Source organism: Narcine bancroftii, chromosome 2 (assembly GCF_036971445.1).
Source record: "Narcine bancroftii isolate sNarBan1 chromosome 2, sNarBan1.hap1, whole genome shotgun sequence".
In the NCBI taxonomy this organism is placed as follows: domain Eukaryota; kingdom Metazoa; phylum Chordata; class Chondrichthyes; order Torpediniformes; family Narcinidae; genus Narcine; species Narcine bancroftii.
In genome coordinates, this window is record NC_091470.1 from 18,743,203 (window position 1) to 18,761,703 (window position 18,501).

An 18,501-nucleotide genomic window follows, 5' to 3' on the forward strand; every position below is an offset into this window, starting at 1 on the left:
TTCTGAATATAATCAATACATTCATGTAACGTACCGAATCTGTGTTTTTTCCCCCACACCCTTGCCCCCATACATTTAAACATTCTGGATATAATCAATGCGTTCATGCAACGTATAGAGCCTGTGTTTTATACCCCCTCCCTTGCCCCCTCAAATATAACCGTTCTGAATATAATCAATACATTCATGGAACGTAGAGAATCTGTGTTTCACCACCCCCCCCCCTCCCTTGCCGCCACACATATAACAATTCAGAATATAATACATACATTAATGGAACGTACAGAGTCTTTGTTTTATCACCCCCTCCCTTTCTCTCAAACATATAACCATTCTGAATATAATCAATACATTCATGGAACGTACAGAGTCTGTGTTTAGTCCAGCCCCCTCCCTTTCCCCCTCACATATAACCATTATGAAAATAATCAATATATTCATGAAACGTACTGAGTCTTTGTTTTTTCCCTCCCTCCTTTTCCCCCTCACAAATATCCATTCTGAATATAATCAATACATTAATGGAACATACCGATTCTGAGTTTTATCCCGCCCCCCACCCTTGCCCCCTCACATATATCTATTTTGAATATAATCAATACATTCATGACACGTAGAGTCTGTGTTTTATCCAACCCCCTCCCTTGCCCCCTCACATATAACAATTCTTAATATAATTAATACATTAATGGAACGTACAGATTCTGTGTATTATCCACCCCTCCCTTGCCCCCTCACATATAACCATTCTGAATATAATCAATACATTCATGTAACGTACTCTATCTGTGTTTTTTCCCCAACACCCTTGCCCCCACACATTTAAACATTCTGAATATAATCAATACGTTCATGGAACGTACAGAGCCTGTGTTTTATACCCACTGCTTTGCCCCCTCAAATATAACCTTTCTGAATATAATCAATACATTCATGTAACGTGGAGAATCTGTGTTTCACCCCGCCCCTCCCTTTCCTCCAAACATATAACGATTCTGAATATAATAAATACATTAATGGAACGTACAGAGTCTTTGTTTTATCACCCCCTCCCTTTCCCTCAAACATATAACCATTCTGAATATAATCAATACATTCATGGAACATACAGATTCTGTGTATTATCCACCTCCCTCCCTTGCCACCACACATATAACCATTCTGATATAATAAATACATGAATCGAACGTACAGAGTCTGTGTTTTATCCACCCCCCTCCCTTGCCCCCTCACATATAACAATACTGATTATAATCAATACATTCATGGAACTTATTGAGTCTGTGTTTTATTCCCCCCCCTCCCTTGGCCCCTTACATATGTCCATTCTGAATATAATCAATACATAAATGAAATGTTCAGACTCTGTGTTTTTACCCCCCCTCCATTGCCCCTCACATATATCCAATCGGAATATAATCAATACATTCATGTAACGTACCGAGTCTGTGTTTTTTCCCCAACACCCTTGCTCCCACACATTTAAACATTCTGGATATAATCAATACGTTCATGGAACGTACAGAGTCTGTGTTTTATACCCCCTCCCTTGCCCCCTCAAATATAACCGTTCTGAATATAATGAATACATTCATGGAACGTACCGAGTCTGCGTTTTATCCCCGCATCCATTGCCCCCTCACATATATCCAATCTGAATATAATCAATACATTAATGGAATGTACAGAGTCTGTGTTTTATCCCCCACTCCCTTGGCCCCTGACATATATCCATTCTGAAGATAATCAATACATTCAAGGAACATACCGAGTCTGAGTTTTATCCCCCCTCACCCTTGCCCCCTCACATATATCGATTCTGAATATAATCAATACATTCGAAACGTAGAGAGTCTGTGTTTTATCCACCCCCTCCCTTGCCCCCTCACCTACAACAATTCTGAATATAATCAATACATTAATGGAACGTACAGATTCTGTGTATTATCCACCCCTCCCTTGCCCCCTCACATATAACCATTCTGAATATAATCAATACATTCATGGAACATAGAAAATCTGTGTTTCGTCTCCCCCTCCTTTCCCGCCACACATATAGCGATTCTGAATATAATCAATACATTCATGGAACATACAGATTCTGTGTATTATCCACCCCCCTCCCTTGCCACCACACATATAATCATTCAGATATAATAAATACATGAATCGATCGTTCAGAGTCTGTGTTTTATCCACCCCCCTCCCTTTCCCCCTCACATATAACAATACTGATTATAATCAATACATTCATGGAACTTATTGAGTCTGTGTTTTATTCCCCCCCCTCCCTTGGCCCTTGACATATGTCCATTCTGAATATAATCAATACATAAATGAAATGTTCAGACTCTGTGTTTTTACCCCCCCTCCATTGCCCCTCAAATATATCCAATCGGAATATAATCAATACATTCATGTAACGTACCGAGTCTGTGTTTTGTCCCCAACACCCTTGCTCTCACACATTTAAACATTCTGGATATAATCAATACGTTCATGGAACGTACAGAGTCTGTGTTTTATACCCCCTCCCTTGCCCCCTCAAATATAACCGTTCTGAATATAATCAATACATTCATGGAACGTAGAGAATCTGTGTTTCACCCCGCCCCTCCCTTTCCGCCACACATATAACAATTCTGAATATAATAAATACATTAATGGAACGTACAGAGTCTTTGTTTTATCACTCCCTCCCTTTCCCCCTCACATATAACCATTATGAAAATAATCAATATATTCATGAAACGTACTGAGTCTTTCTTTTTCCCTCCCTCCTTTGCCCCCTCACAAATGTCCATTCTGAATATAATCAATACATTAATGGAACGTACAGAGTGTGTGTTTTATTCCCCCCCCCCTTGCCCCGTCACATATAACCATTCTGAATATAATCAATACATTCATGGAACGTACCGAGTCTGTGTTTTATCCCCCCCTTCCTTGCCCCCTCACATATATCTATTCTGAATATAGTTAATAAATTCATAGAACGTACCGTGTCTATGATTTACACCCCCCCCCCTCCCTTACCCCCTCACATATAACCAGTTTGAATATAATGAATACATTCATGGAACGTACCGAGTCTGCGTTTTATCCCCCCCTCCCTTGGCCCCTGACATATATCCATTCTGAATATAATAAATACATTCATGGAACGTACAGAGCCTGTGGTTTATACCCACTCCCTTGCACCCTCAAATATGACCTTTCTGAATATAATCAATACATTCATGGAACATACAGATTCTGTATATTATCCACCCCCCTCCCTTGCCAATACACATATAAGAATTCTGATATAATAAATACATGAATGGAACTACAGATTCTGTGATTTATCCACCCCCTCCCTTGCCCCTTCACATATTTCTATTTTGAATATAGTTAATACAATATTTTCATGGAACTTACCGAGTCGGTGTTTTAACCCCCCCACCTTTGCCCACTCACTTACAACCATTCTAATATTTTCGATACATTCATGGAACATACAGAGTCTGTGTTTTATCACCCCCTCCCTTGCCCCCTCACATATAACCATTCTGATTATAGTCAATACATTAATGGAATATAAAGTGTCTGTGTTTTATCCATCCCCCTTTCTTGCCCCCTCATATATAACAATTCTGAATATAATTAATACATTAATGGAAAGTACAGATTCTGTTTATTATCCACCCCTCCCTTGTCCCCTCACATATAACCATTCTGAATATAATCAATACATTCATGTAACGTACCGAATCTGTGTTTTTTCCCCCACACCCTTGCCCCCATACATTTAAACATTCTGGATATAATCAATGCGTTCATGCAACGTATAGAGCCTGTGTTTTATACCCCCTCAAATATAACCGTTCTGAATATAATCAATACATTCATGGAACGTAGAGAATCTGTGTTTCACCACCCCCCCCCTCCCTTCCCGCCACACATATAACAATTCAGAATATAATACATACATTAATGGAACGTACAGAGTCTTTGTTTTATCACCCCCTCCCTTTCTCTCAAACATATAACCATTCTGAATATAATCAATACATTCATGGAACGTACAGAGTCTGTGTTTAGTCCAGCCCCCTCCCTTTCCCCCTCACATATAACCATTATGAAAATAATCAATATATTCATGAAACGTACTGAGTCTTTGTTTTTTCCCTCCCTCCTTTTCCCCCTCACAAATATCCATTCTGAATATAATCAATACATTAATGGAACGTACAGAGTGTATGTTTTATTCCCCCCCCTTGCCCCCTCACATATAACCATTCTGAATATAATCAATACATTCATGGAACGTACCGAGTCTGCGTTTTATACACCACCCTCCCTTGCCCTCTCACATATTAACATTATGAATATAAACAATACATTCATGGAACGTAGAGAGCCTGTGTTTTATCCATCCCCCTCCCATGGCCCCTCACATATAACCATTCTGAAGATAATCAATACAATCATGGATCGTACAGAGTCTGTGTTTTATCCCCCTTTCCCTTTCGCCCTCATATATAATCATTCTGAATAAAATCAATACATTCATGGAACGTACAGTGTCTGTGTTTTATCCCCCCCTCCCTTAGCCCCTGACATATATCCATTCTGAATATAATCAATACTTTCATGGAACATACCGATTCTGAGTTTTATCCCGCCCCCCACCCTTGCCCCCTCACATATATCTATTTTGAATATAATCAATACATTCATGACACGTAGAGTCTGTGTTTTATCCAACCCCCTCCCTTGCCCCCTCACATATAACAATTCTTAATATAATTAATACATTAATGGAACGTACAGATTCTGTGTATTATCCACCCCTCCCTTGCCCCCTCACATATAACCATTCTGAATATAATCAATACATTCATGTAACGTACTCTATCTGTGTTTTTTCCCCAACACCCTTGCCCCCACACATTTAAACATTCTGAATATAATCAATACGTTCATGGAACGTACAGAGCCTGTGTTTTATACCCACTGCTTTGCCCCCTCAAATATAACCTTTCTGAATATAATCAATATATTCATGGAACGTGGAGAATCTGTGTTTCACCCCGCCCCTCCCTTTCCTCCAAACATATAACGATTCTGAATATAATAAATACATTAATGGAACGTACAGAGTCTTTGTTTTATCACCCCCTCCCTTTCCCTCAAACATATAACCATTCTGAATATAATCAATACATTCATGGAACATACAGATTCTGTGTATTATCCACCTCCCTCCCTTGCCACCACACATATAACCATTCTGATATAATAAATACATGAATCGAACGTACAGAGTCTGTGTTTTATCCACCCCCCTCCCTTGCCCCCTCACATATAACAATACTGATTATAATCAATACATTCATGGAACTTATTGAGTCTGTGTTTTATTCCCCCCCCTCCCTTGGCCCCTTACATATGTCCATTCTGAATATAATCAATACATAAATGAAATGTTCAGACTCTGTGTTTTTACCCCCCCTCCATTGCCCCTCACATATATCCAATCGGAATATAATCAATACATTCATGTAACGTACCGAGTCTGTGTTTTTTCCCCAACACCCTTGCTCCCACACATTTAAACATTCTGGATATAATCAATACGTTCATGGAACGTACAGAGTCTGTGTTTTATACCCCCTCCCTTGCCCCCTCACATATAACCATTATGAAAATAATCAATATATTCATGAAACGTACTGAGTCTTTCTTTTTCCCTCCCTCCTTTGCCCCCTCACAAATGTCCATTCTGAATATAATCAATACATTAATGGAACGTACAGAGTGTGTGATTTATTCCCCCCCCCCCTTGCCCCGTCACATATAACCATTCTGAATATAATCAATACATTCATGGAACGTACCGAGTCTGTGTTTTATCCCCCCCTTCCTTGCCCCCTCACATATATCTATTCTGAATATAGTTAATAAATTCATAGAACGTACCGTGTCTATGATTTACACCCCCCCCCCCTCCCTTACCCCCTCACATATAACCAGTTTGAATATAATGAATACATTCATGGAACGTACCGAGTCTGCGTTTTATCCCCCCCTCCCTTGGCCCCTGACATATATCCATTCTGAATATAATAAATACATTCATGGAACGTACAGAGCCTGTGGTTTATACCCACTCCCTTGCACCCTCAAATATGACCTTTCTGAATATAATCAATACATTCATGGAACATACAGATTCTGTATATTATCCACCCCCCTCCCTTGCCAATACACATATAAGAATTCTGATATAATAAATACATGAATGGAACTACAGATTCTGTGATTTATCCACCCCCTCCCTTGCCCCTTCACATATTTCTATTTTGAATATAGTTAATACAATATTTTCATGGAACTTACCGAGTCGGTGTTTTAACCCCCCCACCTTTGCCCACTCACTTACAACCATTCTAATATTTTCGATACATTCATGGAACATACAGAGTCTGTGTTTTATCACCCCCTCCCTTGCCCCCTCACATATAACCATTCTGATTATAGTCAATACATTAATGGAATATAAAGTGTCTGTGTTTTATCCATCCCCCTTTCTTGCCCCCTCATATATAACAATTCTGAATATAATTAATACATTAATGGAAAGTACAGATTCTGTTTATTATCCACCCCTCCCTTGTCCCCTCACATATAACCATTCTGAATATAATCAATACATTCATGTAACGTACCGAATCTGTGTTTTTTCCCCCACACCCTTGCCCCCATACATTTAAACATTCTGGATATAATCAATGCGTTCATGCAACGTATAGAGCCTGTGTTTTATACCCCCTCCCTTGCCCCCTCAAATATAACCGTTCTGAATATAATCAATACATTCATGGAACGTAGAGAATCTGTGTTTCACCACCCCCCCCCCCTCCCTTGCCGCCACACATATAACAATTCAGAATATAATACATACATTAATGGAACGTACAGAGTCTTTGTTTTATCACCCCCTCCCTTTCTCTCAAACATATAACCATTCTGAATATAATCAATACATTCATGGAACGTACAGAGTCTGTGTTTAGTCCAGCCCCCTCCCTTTCCCCCTCACATATAACCATTATGAAAATAATCAATATATTCATGAAACGTACTGAGTCTTTGTTTTTTCCCTCCCTCCTTTTCCCCCTCACAAATATCCATTCTGAATATAATCAATACATTAATGGAACATACCGATTCTGAGTTTTATCCCGCCCCCCACCCTTGCCCCCTCACATATATCTATTTTGAATATAATCAATACATTCATGACACGTAGAGTCTGTGTTTTATCCAACCCCCTCCCTTGCCCCCTCACATATAACAATTCTTAATATAATTAATACATTAATGGAACGTACAGATTCTGTGTATTATCCACCCCTCCCTTGCCCCCTCACATATAACCATTCTGAATATAATCAATACATTCATGTAACGTACTCTATCTGTGTTTTTTCCCCAACACCCTTGCCCCCACACATTTAAACATTCTGAATATAATCAATACGTTCATGGAACGTACAGAGCCTGTGTTTTATACCCACTGCTTTGCCCCCTCAAATATAACCTTTCTGAATATAATCAATACATTCATGTAACGTGGAGAATCTGTGTTTCACCCCGCCCCTCCCTTTCCTCCAAACATATAACGATTCTGAATATAATAAATACATTAATGGAACGTACAGAGTCTTTGTTTTATCACCCCCTCCCTTTCCCTCAAACATATAACCATTCTGAATATAATCAATACATTCATGGAACATACAGATTCTGTGTATTATCCACCTCCCTCCCTTGCCACCACACATATAACCATTCTGATATAATAAATACATGAATCGAACGTACAGAGTCTGTGGTTTATCCACCCCCCTCCCTTGCCCCCTCACATATAACAATACTGATTATAATCAATACATTCATGGAACTTATTGAGTCTGTGTTTTATTCCCCCCCCTCCCTTGGCCCCTTACATATGTCCATTCTGAATATAATCAATACATAAATGAAATGTTCAGACTCTGTGTTTTTACCCCCCCTCCATTGCCCCTCACATATATCCAATCGGAATATAATCAATACATTCATGTAACGTACCGAGTCTGTGTTTTTTCCCCAACACCCTTGCTCCCACACATTTAAACATTCTGGATATAATCAATACGTTCATGGAACGTACAGAGTCTGTGTTTTATACCCCCTCCCTTGCCCCCTCAAATATAACCGTTCTGAATATAATGAATACATTCATGGAACGTACCGAGTCTGCATTTTATCCCCGCATCCATTGCCCCCTCACATATATCCAATCTGAATATAATCAATACATTAATGGAATGTACAGAGTCTGTGTTTTATCCCCCACTCCCTTGGCCCCTGACATATATCCATTCTGAATATAATCAATACATTCAAGGAACATACCGAGTCTGAGTTTTATCCCCCCTCACCCTTGCCCCCTCACATATATCGATTCTGAATATAATCAATACATTCGAAACGTAGAGAGTCTGTGTTTTATCCACCCCCTCCCTTGCCCCCTCACCTACAACAATTCTGAATATAATCAATACATTAATGGAACGTACAGATTCTGTGTATTATCCACCCCTCCCTTGCCCCCTCACATATAACCATTCTGAATATAATCAATACATTCATGGAACATAGAAAATCTGTGTTTCGTCTCCCCCTCCTTTCCCACCACACATATAGCGATTCTGAATATAATCAATACATTCATGGAACATACAGATTCTGTGTATTATCCACCCCCCTCCCTTGCCACCACACATATAATCATTCTGATATAATAAATACATGAATCGAACGTTCAGAGTCTGTGTTTTATCCACCCCCCTCCCTTGCCCCCTCACATATAACAATACTGATTATAATCAATACATTCATGGAACTTATTGAGTCTGTGTTTTATCCCCCACCTCCCTTGGCCCCTGACATATGTCCATTCTGAATATAATCAATACATAAATGAAATGTTCAGACTCTGTGTTTTTACCACCCTCCATTGCCCCTCACATATATCCAATCGGAATATAATCAATACATTCATTTAACGTACCGAGTCTGTGTTTTTTCCCCAACACCCTTGCTCCCACACATTTAAACATTCTGGATATAATCAATACGTTCATGGAACGTACAAAGTCTGTGTTTTATACCCCCTCCCTTGCCCCCTCAAATATAACCGTTCTGAATATAATCAATACATTCATGGAACGTGGAGAATCTGTGTTTAACCCCGCCCCTCCCTTTCCGCCACACATATAACAATTCTGAATATAATAAATACATTAATGGAACGTACAGAGTCTTTGTTTTATCACTCCCTCCCTTTCCCCCTCACATATAACCATTATGAAAATAATCAATATATTCATGAAACGTACTGAGTCTTTCTTTTTCCCTCCCTCCTTTGCCCCCTCACAAATGTCCATTCTGAATATAATCAATACATTAATGGAACGTACAGAGTGTGTGTTTTATTCCCCCCACCCCTTGCCCCGTCACATATAACCATTCTGAATATAATCAATACATTCATGGAACGTACCGAGTCTGTGTTTTATCCCCCCCTTCCTTGCCCCCTCACATATATCTATTCTGAATATAGTTAATAAATTCATAGAACGTACCGTGTCTATGATTTACACCCCCCCCCTCCCTTACCCCCTCACATATAACCAGTTTGAATATAATGAATACATTCATGGAACGTACCGAGTCTGCGTTTGATCCCCCCCTCCCTTGGCCCCTGACATATATCCATTCTGAATATAATAAATACATTCATGGAACGTACAGAGCCTGTGGTTTATACCCACTCCCTTGCACCCTCAAATATGACCTTTCTGAATATAATCAATACATTCATGGAACATACAGATTCTGTATATTATCCACCCCCCTCCCTTGCCAATACACATATAAGAATTCTGATATAATAAATACATGAATGGAACTACAGATTCTGTGATTTATCCACCCCCTCCCTTGCCCCTTCACATATTTCTATTTTGAATATAGTTAATACAATATTTTCATGGAACTTACCGAGTCGGTGTTTTAACCCCCCCACCTTTGCCCACTCACTTACAACCATTCTAATATTTTCGATACATTCATGGAACATACAGAGTCTGTGTTTTATCACCCCCTCCCTTGCCCCCTCACATATAACCATTCTGATTATAGTCAATACATTAATGGAATATAAAGTGTCTGTGTTTTATCCATCCCCCTTTCTTTCCCCCTCATATATAACAATTCTGAATATAATTAATACATTAATGGAAAGTACAGATTCTGTTTATTATCCACCCCTCCCTTGTCCCCTCACATATAACCATTCTGAATATAATCAATACATTCATGTAACGTACCGAATCTGTGTTTTTTCCCCCACACCCTTGCCCCCAAACATTTAAACATTCTGGATATAATCAATGCGTTCATGCAACGTATAGAGCCTGTGTTTTATACCCCCTCCCTTGCCCCCTCAAATATAACCGTTCTGAATATAATCAATACATTCATGGAACGTAGAGAATCTGTGTTTCACCACCCTCCCCCCCTCCCTTGCCGCCACACATATAACAATTCAGAATATAATACATACATTAATGGAACGTACAGAGTCTTTGTTTTATCACCCCCTCCCTTTCTCTCAAACATATAACCATTCTGAATATAATCAATACATTCATGGAACGTACAGAGTCTGTGTTTAGTCCAGCCCCCTCCCTTTCCCCCTCACATATAACCAATATGAAAATAATCAATATATTCATGAAACGTACTGAGTCTTTGTTTTTTCCCTCCCTCCTTTTCCCCCTCACAAATATCCATTCTGAATATAATCAATACATTAATGGAACGTACAGAGTGTATGTTTTATTCCCCCCCCTTGCCCCCTCACATATAACCATTCTGAATATAATCAATACATTCATGGAACGTACCGAGTCTGCGTTTTATACACCACCCTCCCTTGCCCTCTCACATATTAACATTATGAATATAAACAATACATTCATGGAACGTAGAGAGCCTGTGTTTTATCCATCCCCCTCCCATGGCCCCTCACATATAACCATTCTGAAGATAATCAATACAATCATGGATCGTACAGAGTCTGTGTTTTATCCCCCTTTCCCTTTCGCCCTCATATATAATCATTCTGAATAAAATCAATACATTCATGGAACGTACAGTGTCTGTGTTTTATCCCCCCCTCCCTTAGCCCCTGACATATATCCATTCTGAATATAATCAATACTTTCATGGAACATACCGATTCTGAGTTTTATCCCGCCCCCCACCCTTGCCCCCTCACATATATCTATTTTGAATATAATCAATACATTCATGACACGTAGAGTCTGTGTTTTATCCAACCCCCTCCCTTGCCCCCTCACATATAACAATTCTTAATATAATTAATACATTAATGGAACGTACAGATTCTGTGTATTATCCACCCCTCCCTTGCCCCCTCACATATAACCATTCTGAATATAATCAATACATTCATGTAACGTACTCTATCTGTGTTTTTTCCCCAACACCCTTGCCCCCACACATTTAAACATTCTGAATATAATCAATACGTTCATGGAACGTACAGAGCCTGTGTTTTATACCCACTGCTTTGCCCCCTCAAATATAACCTTTCTGAATATAATCAATACATTAATGGAACGTACACAGTCTTTGTTTTATCACCCCCTCCCTTTCCCTCAAACATATAACGATTCTGAATATAATAAATACATTAATGGAACGTACAGAGTCTTTGTTTTATCACCCCCTCCCTTTCCCTCAAACATATAACCATTCTGAATATAATCAATACATTCATGGAACATACAGATTCTGTGTATTATCCACCTCCCTCCCTTGCCACCACACATATAACCATTCTGATATAATAAATACATGAATCGAACGTACAGAGTCTGTGTTTTATCCAGCCCCTCCCTTGCCCCCTCACATATAACAATACTGATTATAATCAATACATTCATGGAACTTATTGAGTCTGTGTTTTATTCCCACCCCTCCCTTGGCCCCTTACAAATGTCCATTCTGAAAATAATCAATACATAAATGAAATGTTCAGACTCTGTGTTTTTACCCCCCCTCCATTGCCCCTCACATATATCCAATCGGAATATAATCAATACATTCATGTAACGTACCGAGTCTGTGTTTTTTCCCCAACACCCTTGCTCCCACACATTTAAACATTCTGGATATAATCAATACGTTCATGGAACGTACAGAGCCTGTGTTTTATACCCCCTCCCTTGCCCCCTCAAATATAACCGTTCTGAATATAATGAATACATTCATGGAACGTACCGAGTCTGCGTTTTATCCCCCCCTTCCTTGGCCCCTGACATATATCCATTCTGAATATAATAAATACATTCATGGAACGTACAGAGCCTGTGGTTTATACCCCCTCCCTTGCACCCTCAAATATGACCTTTCTGAATATAATCAATACATTCATGGAACATACAGATTCTGTATATTATCCACCCCCCTCCCTTGCCAATACACATATAAGAATTCTGATATAATAAATACATGAATGGAACGTACAGGTTCTGTGATTTATCCACCCCCTCCCTTGCCCCTTCACATATATCTATTTTGAATATAGTTAATACAATATTTTCATGGAACTTACCGAGTCGGTGTTTTAACCCCCCCACCTTTGCCCACTCACTTACAACCATTCTAATATATTCGATACATTCATGGAACATACAGAGTCTGTGTTTTATCACCCCCTCCCTAACCCACTCATATATATACATTCAGAATATAATCAATACATTCATGGAACGTACAGAGTCTGTGTTTTATCCACCCCCCTTTCTTTCCCCCTCATATATAACAATTCTGAATATAATTAATACATTAATGGAACGTACAGATTCTGTTTATTATCCACCCCTCCCTTGCCCCCTCACATATAACCATTCTGATTATAGTCAATACATTAATGGAATATAAAGTGTCTGTGTTTTATCCCCCCCTCCCTAACCCACTCATATATATACATTCAGAATATAATCAATACATTCATGGAACGTACAGAGTCTGTGTTTTATCCACCCCCCTTTCTTTCCCCCTCATATATAACAATTCTGAATATAATTAATACATTAATGGAACGTACAGATTCTGTTTATTATCCACCCCTCCCTTGCCCCCTCACATATAACCATTCTGAATATAATCAATACATTCATGTAACGTACTTAATCTGTGTTTTTTCCCCAACACCCTTGCCCCCACACATTTAAACATTCTGCATATAATCAATACGTTCATGGAACGTACAGAGCCTGTGTTTTATACCCACTGCTTTGCCCCCTCAAATATAACCTTTCTGAATATAATCAATACATTCATGGAACGTGGAGAATGTGTGTTTCACCCCGCCCCTCCCTTTCCTCCAAACATATAACGATTCTGAATATAATAAATACATTAATGGAACGTACACAGTCTTTGTTTTATCACCCCCTCCCTTTCCCTCAAACATATAACCATTCTGAATATAATAAATACATTAATGGAACGTACAGAGTCTTTGCTTTATCACCCCCTCCCTTTCCCTCAAACATATAACCATTCAGAATATAATCAATACATTCATGGAACGTACAGAGTCTGTGTTTTATCCACCCCCCTTTCTTGCCCCCTCATATATAACAATTCTGAATATAATTAATACATTAATGGAAAGTACAGATTCTGTTTATTATCCACCCCTCCCTTGTCCCCTCACATATAACCATTCTGAATATAATCAATACATTCCGGTAACATACCGAGTCTGTGTTTTTTCCACAACACCCTTGCCCCACACATTTAAACATTCTGAATATAATCAATACTTTCATGGAACGTACAGAGCCTGTGTTTTATACCCCCTCCCTTGCCCCCTCAAATATAACCGTTCTGAATATAATCAATACATTCATGGAACGTAGAGAATCTGTGTTTCACCCCCCCACTCCCTTGCCGCCACACATATAACGATTCTGAATATAATAAATACATTAATGGAACTTACAGAGTCTGTGTTTTATCCCCCCCACCTTTACCCCTCACATACAACCATTCGGAATATGATCAATACATTCATGGAATGTACTTAGTCTTAGTTATATTCCCCCTCCCTTGCCCCCTCACATATCACCATTCTGAATATAATCAACAGATTCATGGAACATTCACAGTCTGTGTTTAATCCACCCCCCTCCCTTTACTCCTCACGTATTACCATTATGAAAATAATCAATATATTCATGAAACGTACTGAGTCTCTGTTTTTTCCCTCCCTCCTTTGCCCCCTCACAAATATCCATTCTGAATATAATCAATACATCAATGGAACATACAGAGTGTGTGTTTTATTCCCCCCACTTGCCCCCTCACATATAACCATTCTGAATATTCTTTCTTTTCTTTGGCTTGGCTTCGCGGACGAAGATTTATGGAGGGGGTAAAAAGTCCACGTCAGCTGCAGGCTCGTTTGTGGCTGACCAGTCCGATGCGGGACAGGCAGACACGATTGCAGCGGTTGCAAGGGAAAATTGGTTGGTTGGGGTTGGGTGTTGGGTTTTTCCTCCTTTGCCTTTTGTCAGTGAGGTGGGCTCTGCGGTCTTCTTCAAAGGAGGCTGCTGCCCGCCAAACTGTGAGGCGCCAAGATGCACGGTTTGAGGCGTTATCAGCCCACTGGCGGTGGTCAATGTGGCAGGCACCAAGAGATTTCTTTAGGCAGTCCTTGTACCTTTTCTTTGGTGCACCTCTGTCACGGTGGCCAGTGGAGAGCTCGCCATATAATACGATCTCGGGAAGGCGATGGTCCTCCATTCTGGAGACGTGACCCATCCAGCGCAGCTGGATCTTCAGCAGCGTGGACTCGATGCTGTCGACCTCTGCCATCTCGAGTACCTCGACGTTAGGGGTGTGAGCGCTCCAATGGATGTTGAGGATGGAGCGGAGACAACGCTGGTGGAAGCGTTCTAGGAACCGTAGGTGGTGCCGGTAGAGGACCCATGATTCGGAGCCGAACAGGAGTGTGGGTATGACAACGGCTCTGTATACGCTTATCTTTGTGAGGTTTTTCAGTTGGTTGTTTTTCCAGTCTCTTTTGTGTAGTCTTCCAAAGGCGCTATTTGCCTTGGCGAGTCTGTTGTCTATCTCATTGTCGATCCTTGCATCTGATGAAATGGTGCAGCCGAGATAGGTAAACTGGTTGGCCGTTTTGAGTTTTGTGTGCCCGATGGAGATGTGGGGGGGCTGGTAGTCATGGTGGGGAGCTGGCTGATGGAGGACCTCAGTTTTCTTCAGGCTGACTTCCAGGCCAAACATTTTGGCAGTTTCCGCAAAGCAGGACGTCAAGCGCTGAAGAGCTGGCTCTGAATGGGCAACTAAAGCGGCATCATCTGCAAAGAGTAGTTCACGGACAAGTTTCTCTTGTGTCTTGGTGTGAGCTTGCAGGCGCCTCAGATTGAAGAGACTGCCATCCGTGCGGTACCGGATGTAAACAGCGTCTTCATTGTTGGGATCTTTCATGAAAGACCCCATTCTGAATATAATCAATACATTAATGGAACGTACAGAGTGTGTGTTTTATCCACCCCCCTCCCTTACCCTCTCACATATAACCAGTCTGAATATAATGAATACATTCATGGAACGTATTGAGTCTGTGTTTTATCCCCCCCTCCCTTGGCCCCTGACATATATCCATTCTGAAGATAATCAATACATTCATGGATCGTACAGAGTCTGTGTTTTATCCCCCCCCCCCTTGCCCCCTCACATTTCACTATTTTGAATATAATCAATACATTAATGAAATGTTCAGACTCTGTGATTTTACCCCCCCTCCATTGACCCTCACATATAATCATTCGGAATATAATCAATGCATTCATGGAACGTATAGAGTCTGTGTTTTATCCACTGCCCCTCCCTTTCCCCCTACATATATCCAATCGGAATATAATCAATACATTCATGTAACGTACCGAATCTGTGTTTTTTCCCCAACACCCTTGCCCCCAAACATTTAAACATTCTGAATATAATCAATGCGTTCATGGAACGTATAGAGCCTGTGTTTTATACCCCCTCCCTTGCCCCCTCAAATATAACCGTTCTGAATATAATCAATACATTCATGGAACGTAGAGAATCTGTGTTTCACCCCCCCCCTCCCTTGCCGCCACACATATAACAATTCAGAATATAATACATACATTAATGGAACGTACAGAGTCTTTGTTTTATCACCCCCTCCCTTTCTCTCAAACATATAACCATTCTGAATATAATCAATACATTCATGGAACGTACAGAGTCTGTGTTTAGTCCAGCCCCCTCCCTTTCCCCCTCACATATAACCATTATGAAAATAATCAATATATTCATGAAACGTACTGAGTCTTTGTTTTTTCCCTCCCTCCTTTGCCCCCTCACAAATATCCATTCTGAATATAATCAATACATTAATGGAACGTACAGAGTGTATGTTTTATTCCCCCCCCTTGCCCCCTCACATATAACCATTCTGAATATAATCAATACATTCATGGAACGTACCGAGTCTGCGTTTTATACACCACCATCCCTTGCCCTCTCACATATTAACATTATGAATATAAACAATACATTCATGGAACGTAGAGAGCCTGTGTTTTATCCATCCCCCTCCCTTGGCCCCTCACATATAACCATTCTGAAGATAATCAATACAATCATGGATTGTACAGAGTCTGTGTTTTATCCCACCTTCCCTTTCGCCCTCATATATAATCATTCTGAATAAAATCAATACATTCATGGAACGTACAGTGTCTGTGTTTTATCCCCCCCTCCCTTAGCCCCATGACATATATCCATTCTGAATATAATCAATACTTTCATGGAACATACCGATTCTGAGTTTTATCGCGCCCCCCACCCTTGCCCCCTCACATATATCGATTCTGAATATAATCAATACATTCATGACACGTAGAGTCTGTGTTTTATCCAACCCCCTCCCTTGCCCCCTCACATATAACAATTCTGAATATAATTAATACATTAATGGAACGTACAGATTCTGTGTATTATCCACCCCTCCCTTGCCCCCTCACATATAACCATTCTGAATATAATCAATACATTCATGTAACGTACTTAATCTGTGTTTTTTCCCCAACACCCTTGCCCCCACACATTTAAACATTCTGAATATAATCAATACGTTCATGGAACGTACAGAGCCTGTGTTTTATACCCACTGCTTTTCCCCCTCAAATATAACCTTTCTGAATATAATCAATACATTCATGGAACGTGGAGAATCTGTGTTTCACCCCGCCCCTCCCTTTCCTCCAAACATATAACGATTCTGAATATAATAAATACATTAATGGAACGTACAGAGTCTTTGTTTTATCACCCCCTCCCTTTCCCTCAAACATATAACCATTCTGAATATAATCAATACATTCATGGAACATAGAGATTCTGTGTATTATCCACCCCCCTCCCTTGCCACCACACATATAACCATTCTGATATAATAAATACATGAATCAAACGTACAGAGTCTGTGTTTTATCCACCCCCCTCCCTTGCCCCCTCACATATAACAATACTGATTATAATCAATACATTCATGGAACTTATTGAGTCTGTGTTTTATCCCCCACCTCCCTTGGCCCCTGACATATGTCCATTCTGAATATAATCAATACATAAATGAAATGTTCAGACTCTGTGTTTTTACCACCCTCCATTGCCCCTCACATATATCCAATCGGAATATAATCAATACATTCATTTAACGTACCGAGTCTGTGTTTTTTCCCCAACACCCTTGCTCCCACACATTTAAACATTCTGGATATAATCAATACGTTCATGGAACGTACAGAGTCTGTGTTTTATACCCCCTCCCTTGCCCCCTCAAATATAACCGTTCTGAATATAATCAATACATTCATGGAACGTAGAGAATCTGTGTTTCACCCCCCCCCCCTCCCTTGCCGCCACACATATAACGATTCTGAATATAATAAATACATAAATGGAACGTACAGAGTCTGTGTTTTATCCCCCCCACCATTACCCCTCACATACAACCATTCGGAATATGATCAATACATTCATGGAACGTAATGAGTCTTAGTTTTATTCCCCCTCCCTTGCCCCCTCACATATAACCATTCTGAATATAATCAATAGATTCATGGAACATTCACAGTCTGTGTTTTATCCACCCCCCTCCCTTTACTCCTGACATATTACCATTATGAAAATAATCAATATATTCATGAAACGTACTGAGTCTTTGTTTTTAACCTCCCTCCTTTGCCCCCTCACAAATATCCATTCTGAATATAATCAATACATCAATGGAACGTACAGAGT